General features: G+C 42.0%; 1 protein-coding gene and 1 long non-coding RNA gene across 13 annotated transcripts in view; both read right to left on the bottom strand.

Annotated features, from left to right (window-relative positions):
• The window catches only part of MAGI1 (membrane associated guanylate kinase, WW and PDZ domain containing 1), a 681,166-nt gene that overhangs the window by 607,673 nt on the left and 47,401 nt on the right, over nucleotides 1-26,092 (bottom strand). The gene's annotated exons all lie outside the window — the stretch shown is intronic.
• Nucleotides 7,145-25,455, bottom strand: LOC134735491 (uncharacterized). The gene is made up of 2 exons (XR_010118671.1): nucleotides 24,572-25,455; nucleotides 7,145-8,909 (listed from the first exon to the last, which is right to left on the bottom strand). It is a non-coding gene; the product is annotated as an uncharacterized lncRNA (long non-coding RNA).

Genomic DNA, 26,092 nt, shown 5'->3' with positions numbered 1-26,092 from the left:
ATTCCTAACTACACGTACCATGGTGCCTTTGAAATCCTGGAGAAACATCACTGAAAAAGCCCAAAAAGGTAGACAGAATGATAGACAGATGGACAGCTATGCGATAAAACAGCGTGGTAAAACGTCAGCGGCAGAATCTAAGTAGCAGGCATACAGGTGTTTGCTATAAAATTCTTTCAACGTTGCTGTATGTTTAAAATTTTTCACAAGAAAACATTGGGAGGAGAGCAAGGAAGAGCCCAGAGTGTCATTTCCTCCTCAAAAATGGAACCATACTGAAAAAAAAGGTTACACCAATAACCAGGGTGAAAGGATTTCCCCACCCCCACCTGCCTCCCCTCCAAAAAGTATCCCAGTTAAACTCTATAAGCCACAGATTCAAGTTATAGGTTGCCCCAAATGGGGCCAATGGCTGAGAAAGAGAGAGAAGCAGATGGGCTGTAAAACTGGGTCCTCTGCCAGCTAACCTAGAGAAACCATCTCCCAACTGAAAGTGTTAATGGAAATGCCAGGCCAAAGTAGTCGACAGGAAACATTTCTTGACACTGTACATGCAAACAAATATGGCTTCTCCTACAAAGACAAAGAATGCAGTGGTCCAACCAGGCCTGTCTTTAAGTACTGGCAAGCACCCAAGGCAAGTTAACAGATTTCAACTTCTCAGGCTCTAAAGATGAGTACCAGCTCTTAAAGACCTCTCAGGGGATGGAAGGGAAGGAAGGGGATTTCAGCCAGGTGAAGGCTGAGCCAGCGATTAAAGGGGAGGAGGGATGAGTCTGCAGCGTCACTGCCCACCCCTAGGGGTCAAGGAGGAAACTGAGGCAGTGCTCTCAAAGGAGACAGGTTGTGTCTTTCACAAATGCTCCTATGACTGGTGCTGTATGGAATATAATGAGATAAATGCTTGAACTGAAAGCCTGACAGCTTCTAGACTGGGTCTAAGGGAAGCAAGTAAGTTAGAGACAGAAATGGAAAGAAAAAAAAGGTAAGAAAGGAGATTAAATTTTAGGCATGTTCATATACAGTTGGCAAAAGTGAAAAATGATGCAACTTTTTGAAAGGGCAATTTGGCAATATCTAACAAAAACATGAAATGTGTCCACCTTTTGGTAGAAAAGTCTACTACTGGGATTTTATTTTACAAATACAATTATATGTGCATAAAGATCAAAATACAAGGATATATTACTCATTCCACCATTATTTGTAAAAACAAAAGGCTGCAGAGAACCTTAATGCTCATCAGCAGAGGACAGGCTAAATGAATTACACACGGAACACTGATTCAAAGGTAAACTCCAAGCCATTGAAAAGAATGGAATCCATCTTGGTGCTGATGGAAAAAAAGCTCTAAAATGTAGCTGTAAATGTGAAGTGGAAAAAAAACAAGGAGCAGAAACTCATATACGCATATCATTTTTCAAATAAGGTGTGTGTGTATATGCACACACCTTCTCTATATAATACATACACACTATTTTTTTTTAAGGAGAGCGAGAGAAAGGAGGGGAAACAAGTATACTTGTATATGTATAAACAATTCTAGGACAAGAAACTGGAGAAGTCAGGACACTAGAGACTTTTCACTCTATACCCTTTTTTATACTGACTGAATTTTTGAATTCGACACAGTTTTCTCACTTTAAATTAAATATATATGAATATTCTACATCAGACCATTTAAAATAATCTTTTATTCACAGAAAATGTAATGGTTTGTTTGAAATTTAGTCATAACATCCCTATAAGTTTCATGCAATTAAATGCTGATCGTATGCTAAACATTTGATGAGACTACCTTAAATCCAAGGTAGTCAGAGAGCATATTTGTAGACCAAGTTTTACATGGGACACAATTAAAAGAAGGACTACATAATTTGCTGTATTAGGAACATTTAGCAAAAGGCTAACACCCAGCTCAAAGTAATTCAGGCGAAAGAGTAAAGTTATTATCACACTGAAGTCCTTCGTAGAACCCAAGGGAAGAACTGAGGCTGGTCTGGAGAACAAGGGAAGCGAAGACTTAACACTGTGGGGAGTCTCTCTCCATCTTCATGGCTTCATTTCCTCTCACTGCACAGTAGCTTCTTCCACATGCCACAAAACATTGCTCTCACAGTTCCTGGCTGTTATCTGTAACCATTTCTCCGAGAGCGGAGGTATTTCTCCAAGTTTGGAATTACTGGCATTTTGCCTGGTATGGTTCTGTGTTAGGGGCTGGGGGGTGGCTGTCCTGTGCATCGTAGAATGTTTATAAGCATCCCTGGCCTCCACTCCCCCTTCTCATAGCTGCAACAACCAAAAATATCTCTGGAAATTGCCAAGTGCTCCCTATGGGGATAAAATTGCCACTGACCTGGGAGAAGCTGAACTGCTTGCTCATTCACCTTCCTAAGTGCTGGGGAAGGACTCTGACTGCCTATCTTTTGGCTCAAATGTGGCTGAATAACTAGAGCACGCTTGCACTCATAAGGTGACCCCTTCATAAGCTTGTGGTTTAAGGAGAGAGTTGTTGCTCTTTACCACTGCTACAGGGCTTTCCCTAAACCCTCTAAGTCAGTACTGTCCAACATAACTTTCTGCAAGAATATATCCATCATGTGCTGTCCCAAACAGCAGCCACTGGCCATATGGGGCTATTAAGCACCTGAAATACAGCTCCTATTATTGAAGAACTGCATTTTAAAATTTTTTATTTGACTTTCATTAATTAAATTTAAATAGGCACATGTAACCCTCGACCACCTAATAGAACAGCACAGCTCTAAGTACTGAGAGCATTCAACCTCCTTTAGAACAGTTGCCAGCATACCGTGGGGGCTTAATAAGTATTTGTTGAATAAAGGAATGAATATGATTAGGCTCAGCGTCTTGGTTGGCGAAAGTCATTAAACCAACTCAGATGGTTCCACCCATAGGAAAAATGGGAACTCCGTGAGAAAGGATCAGAAACAGAAGCAACCCAGTGTCCATCAACAGATGAATGAATAAACAAATCGAGGTTTGCACATATGGCAGAATATTGATTGAGCTCTAAAAAAGAAGACTATTTTGACACATGCTACAACGTGAATAACCTTGAAGACATTTTGCTCAGTGAACTATGCCAATCACAAAAGGACAAATACTGTATGAGTCCACTGATATGAGGTGCCAAGAATAATTAAACTCACGGAGCTACAGTACAATGGTGGCTGCCAGGGGTTGGGGGTACCGGGAAGTGGGAACTTAATATGTGATAGATAAAGAGTTGCAGTTTGGGAAGATGAAAAAGTTGTGGAGAGGAACGGTGGTGATGGCTGCACAACGACGTAAACATAACTAACGCCACAGAAGTGTACACGCACAAGTGGCTAAAAAGTTAAATTTTATGTCAGGTATACTTTACGATTTTGTTAAAAAAAAAAAAAAAAAGGAATCAAGAAGGCTTAATATGGTATGGTGGACTGAACCATTGCTCACAATGCTTTACAGCATCCTTATACGCCAGAAACAAATGGAACAAACCTGAACCCAAACCCACACTCTGGGGCTAACACCAGCCAACCCACACCCTAAGTAAAGCTACCCTACAAAGCTATGACTGAGAGAATGAGATCCTTGCTGTTGCAGGTTATGGGCTCCAGGGAAGTTTGTTACACAGCATGTTTATAGCAAGAGTCAGATACATGAAGTCTCAATGGTCATGGCTTTGCCACCAAGAGAACATTCAAAGAATAATGAATACTTGCCACAGTGTGGCTAAGGATCAGCTGCATTCTAAAACTACAGGTAGATCAGTTTTAAAAAATAAATAAATAGGCTGGGTGCGGTGGCTCACGCCTGTAATCCCAGCACTTTGGGAGGCCGTGGTGGGCAGATCACGGGCTCAAGAGATTGAGAACATCCTGGCCAACATGGTGAAACCCCGTCTTTACTAAAAATACAAAAATTAGCCAGGCGTGGTGGCGGGTGCCTGTAGTCCCAGCTACTTGGGAGGCTGAGGCAGGAGAATCACCTGAACCCAGGAGGCGGAGGCTGCAGTTAGCCAAGATCATGCCACTGCACTCCAGCCTGGTGACAGAGCGAGACTCCGTCTCAAAAATAAATAAATAAAACCATGAACTATGACATTTGATGAATCATTATTTAAAAGGTCCACTAAGCCTCAGATCCTTGAAGAAGGTGGGTCCAATGTAGAACTGTGCTTCATTCCTTAAGGGTCTATGGATTATGGTCTTAAGTGATGTTGAGCCTGAAGAAAACAAACCCTGGCACCTCTCATAACCCATTATCATCTCTGGAGACCATCTGATTCTAAAGAGATGCAATTTGAAATGCTCCCTGAAGCACTTCAGGCCTCAACATTCTCGTTAAATTTCCCCTTTCAGCTGTCCCTGGCAGTCACTCCGAGCTGACAGCCAACATCCTCTACTGTCTGAGACCCTCCACCCTGAAAGGAAATAAAATGTACATCCAAGTCAAGCACATATTTTCACGCAATTCAAAGAAACCAAACCGTGAACAACCTGAGGGCTCACAAGAGCCCTGTTATCATCTACAAAGACTCGTGAAGCAGACTCGGGCACATCGTCACTTCCACAAGACACAGAAGCCTTCCTGCATCCTGCTGGAAGAAGCCCTCCCAGCTTCCTGCCTGACACACTTCCCTGGACTTTAACCGGCTCTACTTTCCTCCACCTCTGTACCAGTGACCAAGGACCAGAACTAGTTAAGATTTTTATTTTTCCTAAGGAGCAAACCCCTTATGCTGCTTCACCCCAAGAGCTCAAAAGAGTTTCCTCTTGGGCACACTTAATAATCGTGTTGTACCTCAGCAAGAAGGAGATGATAAAATCCAAAGGCAAATGGGACAAGCTGTTAGCTAGGGGTGAGAGAACTAGCAAAGGGGAACAGACTATTCTAGGAAATAAGAAAGGAGGTGCTTGGGCAAGGCTTGTTCAGGCCCACCTTCCTCCAGCCTGGCAGCCTAACTGGTCCCTAATTCTGCCACCTTACATTGCAAAGCAGTTCTTATCTCTCATTTGAAAAACTGACAGGGATAGAGGACAGCAGACAGGAAGTCCACACACACTAGCAGCAGCAAAGAAGGTGAAGGAGGGAAGACCATGGAAAGGTTTATGACATAAGGCCATTGTTGCTAATTCAAATTGTTAAATATTGCAAGAAAGGAGCAGAGAATATATTTTAGAAAATGTTCAGCAGAAGAAATTTTGCTGCTTAATTACATCTTGCTAATTTTAAATATTTTCTGATGCAGTCAGGTTCCTATGTCTAAGACATATGCCTGTGAAATACACGTTTCTTCATTTAAATTATAATAAATTAATTACTTTAATTAAGTATTCCTTTTAACTTTATTTCTATTATGTAAACAACTTCTGGGCAGTAAGCACCGTATGATCTTTACTTGGCCAGAGCCATTTCACTTCCTTTTATTTGCAGTTTCTATTCAGTCCAAAATATCATTTATTTTTGCTAAAATCATTATGATCCCCCCTAAAGGGCTAGGACTGGGTGAGATCAACTGCTAACAATAAGAATAACGATGAAGAACAACAAGGGGAAAAATATCAAGAGAAGCAGTCAGATACTCAACTATTCACGGTCAACATTTATTAGGCACATATACGCATACACTTAATCCTCAGAACAACACAAAAACATGTTTGTTTTATTCTTATTTTATATATGGAAAATAAGCTCAGATGAGTTCCCGCAAGTTGACCAAAGTTAAACATGAAAGACAGTGGTGCTCCTTAGAAAGCCAGAGCCGATCAATCAAGTCTTGTTCTCCAAACCCTTCACTACTCTACTACCCCCCGGTCGGGTACCAACTACACTTTTACTAAGATGAAAAGGAAGGCAGTCCAGGTGTGCTGGCTCACACCTGTAGTCCCAGCTACTTGGGAGGCTGAGATGGGATGATCACCTGGGCCCAGGAGTTGGAGGCTGCAGAGAGCTATGATCATGCCGCTATACTCCAGCTGAGTGATACAGTGAGACCCTGTCTCGAAAAATAATAAAATTAAATTAAAATAAAATAAAATAGGCCGGGCGCGGTGGCTCACGCTTGTAATCCCAGCACTTTGGGAGGCCGAGGCGGGCGGATCACGAGGTCAGGAGATCGAGACCACGGTGAAACCCCGTCTCTACTAAAAATACAAAAAAAATTAGCCGGGCGTCTGCACAGCAAAAGAAACTATCATCAGAGTGAACAGGCAACCTACACAATGGGAGAAAATTTTTGCAACCTACTCATCTGACAAAGGGCTAATATCCAGAATCTACAATGAACTCAAACAAATTTACAAGAAAAAAACAAACAACCCCATCAAAAAGTGGGCAGAGGACATGAACAGACACTTCTCAAAAGAAGACATTTATGCAGCCAAAAATCACATGAAGAAATGCTCCTCATCACTGGCCATCAGAGAAATGCAAATCAAAACCACAGTGAGATACCATCTCACACCAGTTAGAATGGCCATCATTAAAAAATCAGGAAACAACAGGTGCTGGAGAGGATGTGGAGAAATAGGAACACTTTTACACTGTTGGTGGGACTGTAAACTAGTTCAACCATTGTGGAAGTCAGTGTGGCGATTCCTCAGGGATCTAGAACTAGAAATACCATTTGACCCAGCCATCCCATTACTGGGTATATACCCAAAGGACTATAAATCATGCTGCTATAAAGACACATGCACACGTATGTTTATTGCGGCACTATTCACAATAGCAAAGAGTTGGAACCAACCCAAATGTCCAACAATGATAGACTGGATTAAGAAAATGTGGCACATATACACCATGGAATACTATGCAGCCATAAAAAATGATGAGTTCGTGTCCTTTGTAGGGACATGGATGAAACTGGAAAACATCATTCTCAGTAAACTATCGCAAGGGCAAAAAACCAAACACCGCATGTTCTCACTCATAGGTGGGAATTGAACAATGAGAACTCATGGACACAGGAAGGGGAACATCACGCTCCGGGGACTGTTGTGGGGTGGGGGGAGGCGGGAGGGACAGCATTAGGAGATACACCTAATGCTAAATGACGAGTTAATGGGTGCAGGAAATCAACATGGCACATGGATACATATGTAACAAACCTGCACATTGTGCACATGTACCCTAAAACCCTAAAGTATAATAAAAAAAAAAAAAAAAAAAAAAAAAAAAAAATTAGCCGGGCGTGGTGGCGGGCGCCTGTAGTCCCAGCTACTAGGAGAGGCTGAGGCAGGAGAATGGCGTGAACCCGGGAGGTGGAGCTTGCAGTGAGCCGAGATTGCGCCACTGCACTCCAGCCTGGGGGACAGAGCAAGACTCCGTCTCAAAAAAAAAAATAAAAAATAAAAAATAATAAAAAATAAAATAAAATAAAGGCAATTTGTTCTCCTCTCAGCAGAACAGGTGCCCCCTATTCTCAATCATCTCAGCCCCCTTTCCTAACAGTCATCAAAATGTTATGAGATAAAGTAAATTTTTGTTAAGTTCTCTAACCTGGTATTTTCCATTCTTTTTTGTTCATCTTCAGTACCTTTGTAAGGGAAGTAGAAAAAATTTCCTTTGGGTTGTGCAGGATTTAATAAGATACACCATTTAAAGTTCTGACTATTGCAGCTCCCATGATACTCTGATACAAATTTGGCCAAACCACGCTTTAAGGGCTCTGTGTACACACAAGAGATGGTATAAGTGAATGTCTCCTAGCCAAACTATGCACTCCTGAAGCATGGTACTGCATGTCGGTACACAGCCATATAAACATATGCACAACAGAGCAGCTAAGAGCTTAGATCTGCATCTGAAATTCACCTCCAATTCTTACTGATTTTTGGACTTTGTTCCTAAGTATTCTAAATCTTAGTTTCATTATCCATAAAATAGGGATAATACTTACAATTCCTGGTGAGGATTAATAAAAGAAATGTACATAAATTGCTTAGCACAGAGTATGGCATAGAGAAAGCACTCTATCAATATTATTATTTATTTATTTGGCTCAAGTCTCATTTTCTTCCTTAAATTCCTTAGTACCTTTTTGTTTTCAGAACAATTCATATAATCAGGGAAAAAATGTAAACAGTGAAGACAAATAATCCACTTAAAGCATTACATAATTTATAAATGCTGATGCCATAAAATATGCTTTGCATTAATTTCATCTAGAATTCAGTTTTATAGTATACATCAAATATGGTTTAAACGGATGTTGATTCCTCCTTTTTTAGAATTAGCATGAAGAATATAACAAAAGGAAAGGTACAGAAAAAGAAAATCTTTCTTAGATATTTACTTCTAGGATTCAAATTTACTACTAGGAAAATGACAAAGTAGAATTCAACTCTTGTTTTGCTGAAGACGACTAGATATTTCGCTCCTTCAAAGTATGGATTGTGGCAATCATCTTAGCATCCTAATCACCATGCACTGTTCCTGGGAAATAGTAGGCCCTCAAACATTTGGTGAAAGCATAAAGAGTGGACAAATGGGAGAGTGGGAGGGAAGAAGGGAGGGAGGGAGGAATGGATGGGTGGATGGGTGGGTGGGTGGGTGGGTGGGTGGATGGATGGATGGATGCATGGATTAACCAACCTTATGTTGCCAGTTTGTATCAGTTATTTATTGCTGTGTAACAAGTAACCCCAGTCTTATTGGCTTCAAACAGTAAGCATTTATTATCTGACAGTTTCTGTGGGTCAGGAATCCAAGACTGGCCTAGCTGGGTGGTTCTGGCTCAAGATCTCTCACACCTCTGCAAAGTGTTAGTGGGGCTGCAGTCATCTACAGCTTGACTGGTCCAGAGGATACTCTTCCAAGCTCATTCGCATGGCTGTCACCAGGGAGCTTCAGTTCCTCACTGTGTGCGCCTCTCCACAGCACTGCTCGCAGCATAGCTTCACCCAGAGCAAGAGATCCAGGAGAGAGGGAAATAGAAAGGATGACTAGGACAGAAGACAGACTTTTATAACCTTATCCTGGAAGTGACACGCCATCATTAGGCTATTGGTCTCACAGACCTGGGAACAGACTGCACGAAGGTGTAAATACCAGGAGGCAGGGATCATTGGAGGACATCATAGAGGCTGTGGAGTTTGAAATAATCAAATCTTCTAAATCGCAAAGCCAGTAACAAATTAACATAGTACCATAGGCAGGGTTATTTTTGTACAGCTGCAAAAACTTATTCAAATCATTCGTATTATGTTGCAAAGATTAAAAGGGAAATAGCTATTAAAAAAAAAAAAAAAAACAGTAAATATCCATGAGAAATGTCAACTTGGATTTTCTTCCTAACCCAAAAATGATTGAAATGTTCTTCCTGCCCAACTTTCAACTCATGGCAATAGTTAGTTTCATTCTAAAAATTCAAGACTTGACTCATCAAACACATCAGTGCCAAGAAAGCAAATTTCCAAAATTATGTCTGTCTCTTTATGGAGCACAGGCCAAACTTAAAGGAAAAAGGGTTTAGACCACAAAATAATCTGTCATTTCTAGCCCTCATACCAGCATATTGAAATGGTGGGGTCTTCCACATTTTATGTAAGGCATAAAATATGAGAAAATACTTTCTAGAATGCCTTATTACCCAAGTCTGAATTGAAAGATGGTTTTTAGGCCGGGCACAGTGGCTCAAGCCTGTAATCCCAGCATTTTGGAAGGTGGAGGTGGGCAGATCGTTCGAGCCTAGGAGTTCGAGAACAGCCTGAGCAACATGGCGAAATCCCCTCTCTACCAAAAATACAAAAATTAGACAGTCTCATAACCCAATCTCAAAATAATAGATAAAAATAAAAAATAAAATAAAATAATAAAGAAAGATGATTTTTCATCACCAAATCTTTGCACTGATTTCTCTCTAGTTTTTCATTTGCAATGAAATGTCACTCAGACTTGGACTAAGATTAAGTCATAACTGACAGCTGTTGATCTCTCAAGCTCTTTTCTGAGTGTATCAAGCTTGACTATCCTTATTTTCCACATTCTTCCTTATGTAAGATGCTTCTGAGGGATGGTGGCAGTGGCTGGCATGTATTAATACAAAATACTTCACATTATATTTTTGAGCTGGAAATTCAAGAGAAACAAATACCAGGCTGAAGTCGGTTGCTACTGAATGATGGAGAACCTCCATTCCAAAGGACAGTCTTTATTTATGGCTTCATCCTAGCTTGGTGCCTTCAAAGTTGTCCCATGCAAGTGTTTCATCCCAGTTCTACTCTGAGTGCCAAGAAGCCAGGAACATTTGGTGAACTTGGCTATGCCTCTCTGCACTGGCGGTGACTTTTTGCTGCTCCTCCCTAGACAACCCCTATGTGACATAAGATGATATTGTAAAAGTCATAAGATATTCACGAATTAAGCAAACCATCACTAACACCTTAAATGGTGTAATTACTTGTATATAGCCATTTTTTAAACAGAGTGGGATGAGGGATGCTAAGATTTAGGCCATACAAAATTTATTTAAAAGATCGTTCTTGGGCCAGGCATGGTGGCTCATGCCTGTAATCCCAGCACTGTGGGGAGACAGAGGAGGGTGGATCACTTGAGGACAAGAGTTCGAGACCAGCCTGGCAAACATGGGGAAACCATGTCTCTACCAGAAATACAAAAAATTAGCCAGGTGTGGTGGTGCGCTCCTGTAATCCCAGCTACTCAGGAAGATGCAACACAAGAATCACTTGAACCTGGGAGGCAGAGGTTGCAGTGAGTCAAGATGGGCACCACTGCACTCCAGCCTAGGTGACAGACTGGGACTATGTCTCAAACAAAAAAAAAAGACCTTTCTCACTAATGAGTTTATTGATGGTTAAAAAATATTTTGATCATGTTCTGGAGTTAATTACCCTAGTGTTTGACTTTGAACCAAACTCAATTACATACAAGAATTAATCAAAACATACTTAGCTTGAGGCACAGGTAAACCATTAAGAAGACTTAGAAGCTGTGCAGTGTCATTGTAAATTAGCAGAAGCTTTATTACCTGCCCTAATTTAAATTACATGCTTTCACACTTGCTTTGTTCAAAAGGTACAACAGGTAGAAGGCATCCTCAAATGACAGCTTCATTCTCAGTGGTGTCTCTTACAGGTATTTTCAAGCAGAAATTGTGCGCATATTACAAGTTGACAAGAAATGGAAACCATCTCAGCAGGTAATCTTTCAAATCCCAATTTCAACAAACCAAAATGTCAAAGCACCCTGGGCTTTTTAGTGATGCTCAATATCTACTTATAAATGATGGTGATGTTATACGGTTTCTTTCCATCTAATTTGTGCTTTAGGCATCTCAGCATTGGAAAGGAGACCATAGGTCATCATGGAGTCTAATCCTTTGGCCCCACCACCATCCCGCAGTGGCATATGTGAAAGGTTGTCAACATCATCACTTTGTTGTCACTGTCACCCTCAACCTATGAGGACTCCACTTGACTTCATCCTGAAAACACACATAGGTACAGGTAAGTATGCTTTCAGAGTCCCAGAACAGCCTATTCGAAACCAGATCACGTCACTGCTCAGCTGGACCTGCCACCCTTACAATAAAATCCAAACTCGGCCAGGTGCGGCAGCTCATGCCTGTAATCCCAGCACTTTGGGAGGCCAAGGCGGGTGGATCACCTGAGGTCACGAGTTCACCACCAACCTGGCCAACATAGTGAAACCTCGTCTCTACTAAAAATACAAAAATGAGCTGGCCATGGTGGCACACACCTGCAGTCCCAGCTACTCAGGAGGCTGAGGCACAAGAATCGCTTGAACCCAGGTGGCGGAGGTTGCAGTGAGCCGAGATCACACCACTGCACTCCAGCCTGGGCGACAGAGTGAGGCTCCATCCTCCTGCCATTACCAAATTAAAAAAAAAAAAAAAAAAATCATCTCCATGACCTGAAAGGCCCTACAGGCCTCCATCTCCTGTTTGTGCCCGACTTGAGCCACATTCATCTTCTAGTTCTTCCTCAAACCTGTCACGTTCTTTGCCGCCTCAATGAATTGTTGGCACTGCTCCCTCTGCCCGCTCTCCTCTGCCCCCAGATCACCAGGAGACCAGCTCCTACTCAAAATCCAGGTCCTGTCTCAAGTTTCTAATTCCCAGAGAGGCCTTCCCTGACCAGTGCATCTAACACGTATTGCATTACCCATTATCTCTCAAAACTAGCTGTTATTTTTTTCCACATTTATTCACTCACATGCCTATTACGTGCCATATGTGTGCACATAAGATGGTAAGCTTTATAATAATAGCAGCTGATCAAAGCTAAAGCTTACGCTGTACGGAAAATTTACTATGTGCCAAGCTCAGTTCTAAGCACTTCAGTTTCTCACAAGCCTATAAGGAAAGTAAGAATATTATCCTTATCTTACAAATGAGAAAACTAAAGCACAAAGAGGTTAAGTAACTTGTCCAAGACACACAGCCACTAAATGGTAAAGCTGGGATCCTAGTCTGGAAGTGCGTGGCTCTAGAATCCACACTGATAAGTAGGACATTCTGCCTCCTTCCCACAACAGCAGAGACCTGCCCTGTCTTGCTCACGGCTGAATCTCCAGGAGCCTAGAATGCTTGGAAGAGAAGGCCAGCGGAGGGAGCTGTCTCCTAGCCTAGGTGGACTTCCTCCTTCTCTCCTATCACCCAAAATACTTCCAACCCAGGGATCCTATCCCCCACTCCTAGCAGTATCTTCAGTTCCATCACTGCAACTGTCATCTGAAATCCTACAATGGGGTGACCCAGCTCTAAATTTCTTTCTTTTTTTTCTTTTTTTCTTGTTGAGATGAGTTTCACTCTTGTTGCCCAGGCTGGAGTGCAATGGTGCAATCTCAGCTCACTGCAACCTCCGCCTCCCAGGTTCAAGCAATTTTCCAGCCTTGCCTCCTGAGTAGCTGGGATTACAGGCATGCGCCACCACGCCCAGTTAATTTTGTATTTTTAGTACAGACGGGGTCTCATCATGTTGGCCAGGCTGGTTTCAAACTCCTGACCTCAAGTGATCTGCCCTCCTCAGCCTACCAAAGTGCTGGGATTACAGGTGTGAGCCATGACACCTGGCTCAGCTCTTAATTTCTTCATTCAGAAGCAATAATTTCGAGGACTCAGAAAGCATCTCTTCCTTCATTCAGTAAGCCCAACTATCCATCTCACTCACGTTTTTTTAAAATTCTAGAAAAAGAAGTCAAGTTAGAAAGAACAGCCAAAGTTTTTTTCTTTTCTTTACTTTTTTTCCCCATGCTACTCACAGAGATATCAAGATGTCTGGAACAAAAAATAAGGACTGAATATTAAACTCACCCAGTACAATTTTCTTATAATAATTTACCAAATAAGGCACAACCTCAGCCTACAAGCCTTTCCTTCTACTCCAGCTTCTATTTGGGTCATAATGTACCTATCTTCTAATGATCACATTCCCGGCGTGGAAAAGCAGCCTGTTGCTTAATCAAAACGTCATCCAACAAAAACCATTCTCACAGTTAAATTCCGTTTCCTCCAGGAGCAGTTGGCTGAAAGCTCACTAAGACATGTGGTTTCAGCTATTCTTACTCTTCAGGGAAGTGCTATTTTTCTTCAAAGCAAAGTAGCCCAGCAACCCCAAGGAAACCTGATTAACTTCTTTGGTGATATGCTAGTAAAACTCACTGCGGTCTTGCTTCAGGGAATTTTAATGGCAGCATTTCTGTTTCATTCATTAGATCCTTGAAGTACCCAAAGAAATGAATATCCTTTCTCTTTCTTTGTTCCTCATTTTGTTTTCAGAATGCAGGTCAGGATCAGAAACTGGGAACTACGTGACACCTCTGCAAAGAGTTGATAGGTCGATAAACTTGATGGTTTGCAATCCAAAGGGTGCTCATAAGGGAAAAGCTTAGGTGTTAACAGGACATGCCAATTACTCCAGTGTCAGGCTGCATAGCTCAGATGGCTCCAGCACCAGACCAAGAGACCAAAAATTCAGAATCAGTCTTCTTAATAAACTGTGAGCTCAGCAATATTCCAATATTAAGCAGCACCCTGGACTCCAGAGAGTCATCTTGAAAGTATGTGCGGGTGATTCAAGGGGAACTTGCCTCTAGAGTGGGTCACTACAAACTGATCACCATTCCTGGAAAAGCTGCTGAGCACGTGGCCTTCAGCACATGGCCTTGTCCCTGGGCAACCATCTGGATGAGGGTGGGACAAGTGAACAGTGGTGGGATTAATGATACAAGCGAACAGTGGTGGCTTTAAGGTCCAGCTTTTAAAAAGCTGTAGCCAAAAAGTTAGGTGTTTTAAATTCTGGGTCATGCCCCTTATTAGCTGTGTGACATTGGGCAAATTACTTAGCCTCTCTAAGCCATACTTTTGGAGATCACTTGGAATATAGCAGATAGGTATATGAAAAATAAATGGGTAATGGCTGTGCGTGGTGGCTCATGCCTATACTCCCAGCATTTTGGCAGGCCGAGGTGAGCAGATCACCTGAGGTCAGGAGTTCAAGACCAGCCTGGGCAACATGGTGAAACACCATCTCTACTACAAATACAAAAATTAGCCACGCATGGTGGTGCACACCTATAATCCCAGGTACTTGAGAGGCTGAGGCAGGAAAATCGCTTGAACCCAGGAGGCGAAGGTTGCAGCCAGCCAAGATTGCCCTACTGCGTACTCCAGCCTGGGCTCTTGAAATAAATGTGGCAACAGACTGAGACTCCATCACAAAAAAAAAAAAAAAAAAAAAAAAGGCAAGATACAGAAGTCATTGTCACTTAGCACAGAGTTGCTCATCAGTAGCTGAGGTGCAGACTGGTTAAATGATGGGTATGTATAAGAGAACTAGTTAGTACACAGGTCCCCTAATGTTTGGTATCGTGGAAGAGGCCCTGACCTGAGAGCTGGAATGCTCACTTATTAGTGCAAGCACAGCCACAGATTATATATGTGCTATAGATCTTACTCTGTCCAATGTTTATTCTACTTAAATCTAAATAATTACAATTAAATGAATTAAAAAGAAATAGAATTAGAAATTTAATTTCCTGGCCAGGTGCGGTGGCTCATGCCTGTAATCCCAGCACTTTGGGAGGCCAAAGCAGGCAGATCACTTGAGGTCAGGAGTTCGAGACCAGGCCAACATAGTAAAACCCAGTCTGTACTAAAAATCCAAAAAAATTAGCTGGGCATCAAGGCGTGTGCCTGTAATCCCAGCTACTTAGGAGGCAGAGGCAGGAGAATCACTTGAACCCGGGAGGCAGAGGTTGCAGATCATGCCGCTGCACTCCAGCCTGGGTGACAGACTTCATCTCAAAAAAAAAAAAAGAAAAGAAATTTAATTTCCTAGTCACATTAGCCACATTTATTTCAAGAGCTCAGTAGCCACGTGTGGCTTTTAACTTCTATATTGGATAGCTCCACTGTAGAACATTTTAAACATCACTGCAAGTTCTGTTGGACAGTACTGCTTTAGCAAGCAGGTGAACCTTTTGGCTCCCACTTCAGCTTTTTTGGGGAGTTGGTAAAATATGACCATTAAGCATAACTTTGGAGTTATGCTGACTTCAGATTCTGATTCTGGTTTCTCAAATCCTGCCTGACACTGAACAAACAACTTGCCTTCAGTTTCATCATCTGTAAAATTGAGATAATAATAGCCCCTCACAGACTTATAAAATATTATATGAGATATTGTATTAGATATATGTGGTTAGTACTTCAGATGGTTTGGCTGTGTCATCACCCTTCTCATCTTGAATTGTAGCTCCCATAATTCCCACCTGTTGTGGGAGGGACCCAGTGGGAGATAACTGAATCATGGGGCGGTTTCCCCCATTGTTCTGGTGGTAGTGAATAAGTCTCACAAGAACTGATGGTTTTATAAGGGGAGACCCCTTTTGCTCGGTTCTCATTTTTTCTTTTTGCCTGCTGCCACGTAAGACGTGTCTTTTACCTTCCGCCATGAGTGTGCGGCCTCCCCAGCCATGTGGAACTCTGAGTCCATTAAACCTATTTTTCTTTGTAAATTACTTAGTCTCAGGTATGTCCTTATCGTCAGTGTGAGAACAGACTAATACAGTATTAAATGCTCAAGAGATAGCATGTATGTATTTTACATAGAGTTTATCATTTGTATCAGGTCTCATAAGTCGAGGCATCTGTCTGCCTCCAGAGGCCAATCTCTTAAAACACTTTCTCCCCTTGCAGGGTTGGAGACTTTAATTATGTAACTTAAAATAAAACAGTGAAGGAATATTTTTCCTGCAGTGCCATTTTGACCAGAGCTGGATTTACTCTAACAACAAGTGCCTGCACCTCTTGGCCGAGTTCCCTGAGCATCGGCCCTCTCTTAGTGGCTTTGGGGAGAGGCCTTGACTTAGGAAAAAGGCTTCCATGATCCCCTGAGCCTGAGACTGGCCTGGGGTTTTAATTCCCACCCTCTGCTTATCTCTTGGCCGACATTTGGGCGTGCCACATGCCCCTTCTTTGGTGCAAGGTCTATCATCTGCAAGGTGCATTTTACAGAAAAAAAGGCATAGTCCTGTTGTTGACCTTTCTCCTTCTCACCAGGGAAATGGTTCGTGCCATCCACCTTGGGCAGAAGTCCAGAGACACCTGGGAAACTTCCATGGTGCATTTTAAAGGGGAAGAAATGCCAGAATACAGCTGTAAAAATGATGGTATATTTTAAGTATCAATACCTAATAAATCAATGCTTTTAATGCCTACATAATATGCCATGTGGAGTGACTGCCATTACGAGACAATTATGATCTCATAAAAAATATTAATTATCAGTGTCTTGTAGAGTGTGTGGTCTGGTAATAGGGCTCATGTGTAACACTGTAGTGACTGTACTGTCATTTCAGTCACCATTATAGTGACTGTATATCTAAGCTCAGTAGGCACCAGTGCCAAAAATCTACATTTGAAGCCATCTGTGACTGAGGCATCCCAGGTAACTAAAAGCTCTCATGAGAGGTCCTAAGAGCAAAAGTTCTCGCTTACTTCAAAAAATAGATATATATTGTTTGTTTGTTTCTTAACAGTAAGGAAAATGATCTTTTATTTTTTTATTTTTTTAAAGACAGGCTCTCCCTCCATCACCTAGGCTACAGCACAATCATAGCTCACTGCAACCTCCAACTCCTGGGCTCAAGGGATCCTCCTGCTGCAGCCTTCTGGGCAGCTGGGACCACAGGCTTATGCTACCATGCCCAGGTTATTTTTGTTTTTGTTGAAATGGGGTCTTGCTTTGTTGCCCAGGCTGGGAAAATGAATATTTTAAGGCAAGGGGTTTCTTAGAATAGAGGAACACTTCAAGACACATCATAAAGTAAAACTTGTTTGCCTTCTGACATAAATATTTGCTTTTCTTTATGTGCGCATATAATTTATTTCTCTGGTCTTGCTTTCTGCTTCAGTAGTTACTGATTTATGCACCATTGTTTAGCAGTGCTCTCCTTTGAAGCTGGGGAAAATTAAGTGAAGTTCTTTTATGTGAGTAATGTGGAGTACAATGAGATTCTCCGAGACCCGAGACCTCTCTGTGAAATGACTTTAAAACCACTGGTGAGCGTTTCAACTCTGGACTTTTCTGTCTTTTAAAATTCACTCACATAGTTTGGATGAAAAGAATTTCAACAGACAATGAGATTTAGATAGCCTGATTTTAAGTTTCGGTGCTTTTCTCCAAATAAAGTTTCTTTTTAGGTGAATATTATGTTTTAAAATTTTTAAAAAATGAAATTAGAGTTTGATAGCAGTCTTTTAAATAAGTCATTTCCCCACTCCTCCTTATCTCTCTCTCCCTCCCAATTATTCTGTCACTTATTCACTGATGCCCTGGCTAACACAGTCACTCAGCACTCCTCCTAGAGGGAACATTAGTTGACAACGGCCGCTTCCAGGGTGGGTAACTTTGCCAAATTACTTAACTTCTTTATGTTTCAGTTTTTTATATTTGTAAAATGGGAACAGTGATGGTACTCATCCCATAAGGTGATTATAATAGTACAGTTTATAAGTTGGTGGGAGGTTTGAATGAGTTAATGCATCTAAAGTACTTAAAGTCATACCTAGCACCCAGGAAGTACTCATGTTGTCTATTTTACTCATCAAATAGTAATTGAGTGCCTTCTTAAAAGATAGTGTAGGCCGGACACGATGGCTCATGCCTATAATTCCCAACACTTTGGGAGGCTAAGGCGGGCGGATCACCTGAGGTCAGGAGTTCAACACCAGCTTGGCCAAGATGGTGAAACCCCATCTCTACTAAAAATACAAAAATTACCCGAGCATGGTGGCAGGAACCTGTAATCCCAGCTATTTGGGAGGCTGAGGCAGGAAAATCACTTGAACCCAGGAGGCAGAGGTTGCAGCGAGCCAAGATTGTGCCATTGCACTCCAGCCTGCGTGACAGAGTGAGACTCCGTCTAAAAAACTAAACAAACAGTGTGCTGGGTACTAGGAATCTGGTGGTTAATAGAAACATGTGGTTTTGCATTCATGGATCCTCAAACACACCATTTATTCATTAAAAATTCTGTTTATACTGGGATGTAAGTGCTTCATGGAACTGTGATGACCAATCTGCATGTTCATATTTCCCCTCCCTTTCTTTTAAAACACTTTTAAAATAATATTTTCAAAATAAAATGTGTGTGTGTGTGTGTGTGTGACAGGGTCTCACTCTGTCGCCCAGGCTGGAGTACAGTGTTATGATCACCGCTCACTGTAGCTTCAGCCTCCCCAGCTCAAGTGATCCTCCCACTTCAGCCTTAGTCTCCGGAGTACCTGGGACCACAGGCATGCACCACCATGTCTTGCCAATTTTTCTTTTTTTTTAATTTTAGAGATAGGAGTCTCACTATGTTGCCCAGGGTGGTCTTGAACTTCTGGGCTCAAGTGATTCTCCAGCCTCAACGTCCCAAAGTATTGGGATTTACAGGTGTGAACCACCACGCCTGCCACAAAATACCATTCTATTCTCAGATTAATTTTGTATCATGGAGACAAGGGGAAATTTTCCCTTTTCTTTGTAGATGAAGCAACTTGAGGACAGATATTTGGAGGTCTTGTCTGAGGTTCATTTAAAGTGGGGCAGAGGCCCCAGGCCTTCTAACTCTCCATCTAGTTCTCTGTAGTAGCCCTTCCTACCCCACCTTTGATACTGATGTTAACCCCAGTGTTTCCTCATTTACTGAGCTTGTGTGACTTTCAAAAGGCTCTGTTAGTCTCTTGATTTCTGTGAGGAGCGAGATAGCCATGACTTTACCCTGACCATGTGACTGGAAACATACTGAATATTGGATGGAGGAGTTCAAAGTGTTTCAGAAACACATGACAAGTTATTGTTAACATTATATGAATGGAAGGTGGCAGGTCAAGTAAGGCAAGAGAAGCATTCAAGCTGACACCTTGTTCATGAATTTAATCTCTTATGAGAACAGCTAGAATGATCACAGTGGCCAGTTTGGTAGCCTGATCATTTTGGTCATATGCAGAAATGTTCTCAATGGACTTTGAGAGTTAGAATTAGTTGGTATACAGGCTCCTCCTTGGAAATGTACAAGCCAAGCAATTGAGAAAAGCTGGAAATGCATCTGTCTCAAGTCTCACTGAAAATTCCTTTAGGTAGCATACTCCAAAAGATTACATGGAATTGAACATTTTTGAAATAAGGACAGGACTAATAGACTTTCTTACGTGGAAATCTCTCGTGGAAATCTCTCGTCTTTTTTTCCCCTGGTACTTTGAAAGCTTAAAATAAACATCGTTTCCAGTATTTGATTGTTTATTTACTAACTACCTGTTTGGAGGAAACGTCATATTGTCTCAGAACAATGGAAGCTGTGGTCACAAGAGAGCAAGGAGAGGGGGTGGTATTCAAGTAGTCAGTTGGGATAGACCCAGTTTGACTCATATTTTTTGCGTCTCTGAGTTCAGGTGAAAAGGATAGTGAGTGGCACTGCAGAAAACCCAAGTAAACTGGAAATAGAAAATGGCAATGTTGAAACTAAAGCAATTAAACTAGTGCCCCATTTGAACATGCTCAGTGACTTGGCTTAGAACTGTTAGTCAAGAAGAATGTATTAAATGCTGTATTTGTGAAGACGTCTTCCCTAGTTGATAGATTCTCTGCCCTTCATTGGCTTTTGGAGAATCAGCTCAAGGGTAAAAGGGTACAGGATAGAAGGAGCAAATGGGCTAGATGTTTGTGGTTATTTCCTTCCATTTCCAGCCAGACATAGCTGATTGATCATGGTGCCTCTTCCCACTAAACACAGACATGTTTGCAGCATCATTCTCGACTGGAATTGGCACATGAAACTTACATACCATCCTTGATAAATGACATTGTTTTTTCTGTTGATGTAGTCCAGATTTTACCCATATTAACTTGAAAAAAAAAAAAGATTGTCTTATCTTAGTAGAAATATCTAAGCTCAGCTGAAGAAATACATTCTATAAATACCCTTACAACCTAAACGCTAATTTTATCCCTAGATGAGTTGAGACGTGCACCTGAATTTGTCTCTTGCATGTGAATCAGGGCCAATTGCTAAGCTCTATTAACAGAACTATGTAATTAAGATAAAGGACGGGAGCAAGACAGCCAATCCTAAAATTAGCTCTTGCCTTGATGTTCCCCAGGTGCAAGTGCACACAGCCTTGGTCCTTTCACTCTGGATGCACTTGATTTCCTTTTCAAGATGTGTGCAGGCCTTACCAAGATTTCCAAAAGCTTGCTTCTGGCTCAGGTTGGGGAGCTGAGATTGTTTTCTCCTGTGGGATGTTATTGGTGTTTGAAATGTCGTCTGGCACCTTAGAAGCTTTTTGCGTAAATATTCTTTAAGATAGGTGTCACGTTATTTATGTTTAGCTTGTGATAGTCCAACGGTCTTCTTACAAGCTGTTTCTGGACTGGTACTTTGAGAATAATGTAATTTTTGTCAGCTGTCCATTCTTTACAATGAAGGTAAGTAGTGCAATTAAGGAAGGGATTTTTTTTTCTTTTTTTTTTTTTGAGACAGAGTCTCACTCTGTTGCCCAGGCTGGAGTACAGTGGCGCAATCTCAGCTCACTGCAACCTCCACTTCCCAGGTTCGAGTGATTCTCCTGCCTCAGTTTCCAGAGTAGCTAGGACTACAGGTGTGCGACACCATGTTCGGCTATATTCTTACATTTTTAGTAGAGACGGGGTTTTGCCATGTTGGCCAGACTGGTCTTGAACTCCTGACCTCAAGTGATCCACCCGCCTCGACCTCCCAAAGTGCTGGGATCACAGGTGTGAGCTACCGCGCCTGGCCTAAAGAAGGGATTTAAAGCCTACTTGTCAACGGATACCAGTGTAGCTACAGATTTTACTCAGGTGACTTTGGAAGGGAAGAGCTTGAACTCTGCTATTCCTAATGTGCATCCTTGGGCAAGGCATGCACCTTGTCATGTGCTCTAGTATCCTAGATGAAATGGAGATGGCATCAGTACCGACCCCTTACGGTTGGCATAAGGATTAAATCAACGACATAACAGACATTTGTAAGTCAACCGACACAGTGCTTGGCATATGAAGCCTAAGATGTAGGTAACTGCTCATTAGAGATGGGAGGCCAGGGTAACAACTAGGGTGAGGCAGGCGAGCCACTTACCTAGGGTGCAAAATTTAAGAGGCACCAAAACCCTCAAGAATTAAGTAAGAATTAATGCAATACTTTCATTTCTTCCTGCCTGCCTGCCTGCTTTTCTTTCCTTTCTTTTTTAAGGCAGAGTCTTACTCTGTCACCCAGGCTGGAGTGCAATGGCATGATCCCCACACATTGCAACCTCTGCCTCCTGGGCCCAAGCAATTCTCCCACTTCAGCCTCCCCAGTAGCTGGGACTACAGGTGAGGACCACCATGCCCAGCTAATTTTGCATTTTTTGTAGTGATGGGGTTTCCCCACGTTGCCCAGGCTAGTCTCAAACTCTTGGGCTCAAGCAATCTGCCTGCCTTGGCGTCCCAATGTATTGAGATTACAGTCATGAGCCACTGCTCCCGACTACAGTACTTTTAAAAATAAAAATTAGTGTGGTAAAGTCCTTGACGAACTACACATCAAGACTGTAAATAAATTCAAGGACTGCCCCTGCACTTGCATGCCCCTGCCTCCTAGTGTTATAAGGATAAAATAAGACCATGAATCTGAAAATGGGTTGAAGATATAAGTGTAAGTTATTATCTGAACACATTGTTAAAAGCTTAAAACATGAACAAAACAAAAAACCTCTCAGCTTTTCAGAGCCTATTTGGGGCTCGTGACATTCCAATCAAGTACAAAAAGAAAGTCAGTAAGTACCAGGAAACATTCATGGACCTCTACAAGTTACTCAAATCTACACTTGTCCCGAAATTCAGGATATCCATTTGTGTTGGTGACATCCTATTTTTTTTCATTCAACACAGAAGGCGGAGTGGTCAGCTATTTTTGAGCTGAAGGTTAAAGCAGGCGTAACTGTGTTGCTGACAATGTTGGCAACTGGCCCCAGTGAAGGGGGTTATGCAGACAGTACCCCTAAGTACAGTGGCAGATTGGGAGGGTGGAGGTCTCTCCTCAGTCACATCACTCCAGATGAGCCATCAGCAGCTGCAAGGCAAGATTTCTACTAACAATGTAGAGATGTGCTACTTCCAGGAATCTACCCACAAATGAGGGCAAAACCAGAGGTAACCTACCACAGCAGAAACACAATAAAGAACACAATGAGATACGGTGAAAGGGAGTCTAACCTCTAGACACCATAATCAGATCAGCCTGTAGTTTTTCTTTGAGTTGTAATTAGCAGCTGTTGTTCAGTTCAAGCATTAAGATGAGCCCAGCTGTCTCATTCTGAAGACAATCAACAGTCCAAGAGCAAAAACATGGCACAGTTTCTATCATTATAATTAGAAAGAACTCATTTGTAAGAATTATCACCCCAATGTGAAACATTTTGTCCTCAAACTTTTCCTATTCTATTTTTTATCGCCGCCCCCACCCACTGACTTGTTAATTAACAATATTTTTATGCCCTGATTCCCTGAAGACAGTTGACAGAGCATTTTAAAAATATATTTTCTCATTTGACCCTTACTCAGTTCTGGGAGATACGCCTGGTAAGGATTAGTCTCCCCATCTGACAGCTGACTTAACTAAGGCTCAGAAAGATGCAGACAACTGCCTGTAATCCTCAAGTCAGTAAGTCGAAGGACAAAGCCTAGAACCTAGGTTTGCTCAGTTTTATTCCAATGTTCCATCACAAAATTACACATTTAAAATGCTTCCTATGCAGACACTATTCAAAGCACTGTCACAGCTTTTATATAACCAGTAAGCCTCAAACATGGAAGATCTTAAGAGGATTTATATAGAAATAATGTGAAACATAGATTCAAACAGGTAGAGAGTGAAGATGGGAAGGATATTTGACCACATTCTCAGCTCAGTGTTTTTAAATTCTGGCTGCACACTAGACTTGTCCAATGAACTTTTTAGAAGTTCTGTACTCCATTCCCATAAATTTTGATTTAATCAGTGAAGCATGAGGCACTGGTATTTTTTTATATCTTCCCACATTAATCTAATGTAATGCTACTGTGGACAACCACTGCTATAGGTCAAAGGTTAGTATAAACAGCACATGAGCCAGGAGTGGTACCTGAGATGAATTTGTAATACCAGACATAAATTTATTTTTATTTATTTATTTATTTTGAGATGGAGTCTCTAGCTTTGCCACCCAGGCTGGAGTGCAGTGGCATGATCTCAGCTCACTGCAAACTCCACCTCCTGGATTGAAGTGATCCTCCTGCCTCAGCCTCCCGAGTACCTGGGATTACAGGCACCAGCCACCACGCCCGGCTAATTTTTTCATTTTTTGTAGAGACAGGGTTCTGCCACGTTGGCCAGGCTGGTCTCGAACTCCCTGGCCTCAAGTGACCCACCCACCTCAGCTTCCCAAAGTGCTGGGATTAACAGGCATGAGCCACTGCACCTGACCCAGACATAATTTTTTAATGTTATACAGTTGTTGTGTTCATTTTACTGAATATTTGGGGGAAAGTTAGCTGTCATATAAAACCTATGATTTTACAGTTTTTACAGACTAAAGTTTAAAAAGTAATTTGATTGAAAGAAAATATAAATAAAAACTGGTTCAGGTGGTACACAGATATGAAGAAATTAAGAAAGTGGTTCAGGAATGACTAAAGTCTAGAGATATGATGATGAAGAGGATTATCTTGTGAGGAAATAAAGAGGAAGTAGCAGACACAGGAGGAAGAGCTGGCAGGACCTGAGTGAGACTAACGTGAGGTAGGGGAGGGAAAGAAAGAGTTAATACAAGTCACCACGGCAAGGTGCGGGATCATGAAGTCAAGTTCAGTATCCTGCTCCAAGTACTATAAATAGCAGGCAGGTTCTCGGTCAGCATTCCACCTCTGGCAAAAATGGAAAAGTTAAAGATTAGGGAGGTTACTGAGGGAAGACCAACATCTAAATCAACCGCTCAGGCTTGTTCCCTAAGGAATGATCTACAAGTCTCTTAGGATGGGGTACCGCCTACCTTGGCTGCCTGCCAAAGAATGACCCTCTGGTAAGGGAGACTCTCCTTGTTTAGCTGAAGCTTCTAACACCAGATGAGCATAGCTGTCAGGCCATTCTCAAGCACATGCTTCAAGATTCATTCTTCAGATTTCAGCTCCTGCTGTGGCATGACGTTCCTTTAAGCCGGTTTGCCTCTTAACACAGAGTAACTATGATGAGCATGAACCCAATATAACATAACACTCCTTAAAGGCCAGGTGTTGTAAACTGGACCTGCTCAGAAAGAGAATGCTGACTATAAAAACCTAGTCATCTTCAAATATATATGCCATTGTGCAGAAGAACTTAGGTGATATATATACAGTTACAGAAATAAATAATGGTAAATCTCATTTTGAGAAAATTATTTCCTTTCTAATTCTCTTTCAAACCTTCTGATTTTGAATCTCAGATCTCAGCTGAACGTGGTGGTGCATGCCTGTAGTCCTAGATACTTGGGAGGCTGAGGCAAAAGAATCACTTGAGCCCAGGAGTTTGAGCCTGCAGTGACCTATGATCGTATCACTGCTCTCCAGCCTGGGTGATGGAGTGAGACCCTGTCTCTAAAAAATAAAAGTAAGTAAATGAGGCTGGACGTGGTGGCTCACACCTGTAATCCCAGCAATTTGGGAGGCCAAGGCGTGCGGATCACTTGAAGTCAGGAGTTGGAGACCAGCCTGGCCAATAGGGTGAAACTCCATTTCTACTAAAAATGCAAAAATCAGCCAGGCGTGGTAGCATGCGCCTATAGTCCCAGCTACTCAGGAAGCTGAGGCAGGAGAATTGTTTGAACCCAGAAGGTGGAGTGTGCAGTGAGCTGAGATCTGCCACTGCACTCCAGTCTGGGCGACAGAGCGAGAGACTCTGTCTAAAAAAAAAAAAAAAAAAAAAAGGTAAGTAAATGAAAGTGAATGATACTGTAATAATATGTGAATATGGCAAAACTCATGAAGGTGGTTTCCAAGTGACTTACATTTGAAGACTTCTGCCTCCAATACCATTTCTGAGTGCCCTTCCTCAATGGTACTATGAAAGTGTTCCTCTCCAGTGTCAGTGTACTTATGAAACCTAGGTGACAGAACCAGACGTCACTTTTTCTTGTTGCCAGGAAACTGAGGAAATAGCTTGGGTCAGCTAATGTAAGCAGACTATCTCCTGGCCTGTTTCTGATGCAATGAAATTCTAATACTTAACAAACACTACAACATTTTAAGACTTTGCTCTGACTGACCAAATGTGAGTTTTGGTCTAGGTATCTTTCTTGCTCAGACTCTTCCCTAAATCACATGGTGGTATCACTTTAAAAAATAAATCCAGGCCAGGCGCCGTGGCTCGTGATTGTAATCCCAGCACTTTGAGAGGCCGAGGTGGGTGAATCACCTGGGGTCAGGAGTTTGAGACCAGCCTGGCCAACATGGTGAAACCCCATCTCTACTAAAAAACACAAAAGTTAGCTGGGCATGACAGCAGGCACCTGTAATGCCAGCTACTCGGGAGGCTG

This window comes from Symphalangus syndactylus, chromosome 21, assembly GCF_028878055.3.
Source record: "Symphalangus syndactylus isolate Jambi chromosome 21, NHGRI_mSymSyn1-v2.1_pri, whole genome shotgun sequence".
NCBI classification, from domain to species: Eukaryota; Metazoa; Chordata; class Mammalia; order Primates; family Hylobatidae; genus Symphalangus; species Symphalangus syndactylus.
Note: the sequence above shows the minus strand (reverse complement) of the source record. Positions and strands in the feature narration are given on the sequence as shown.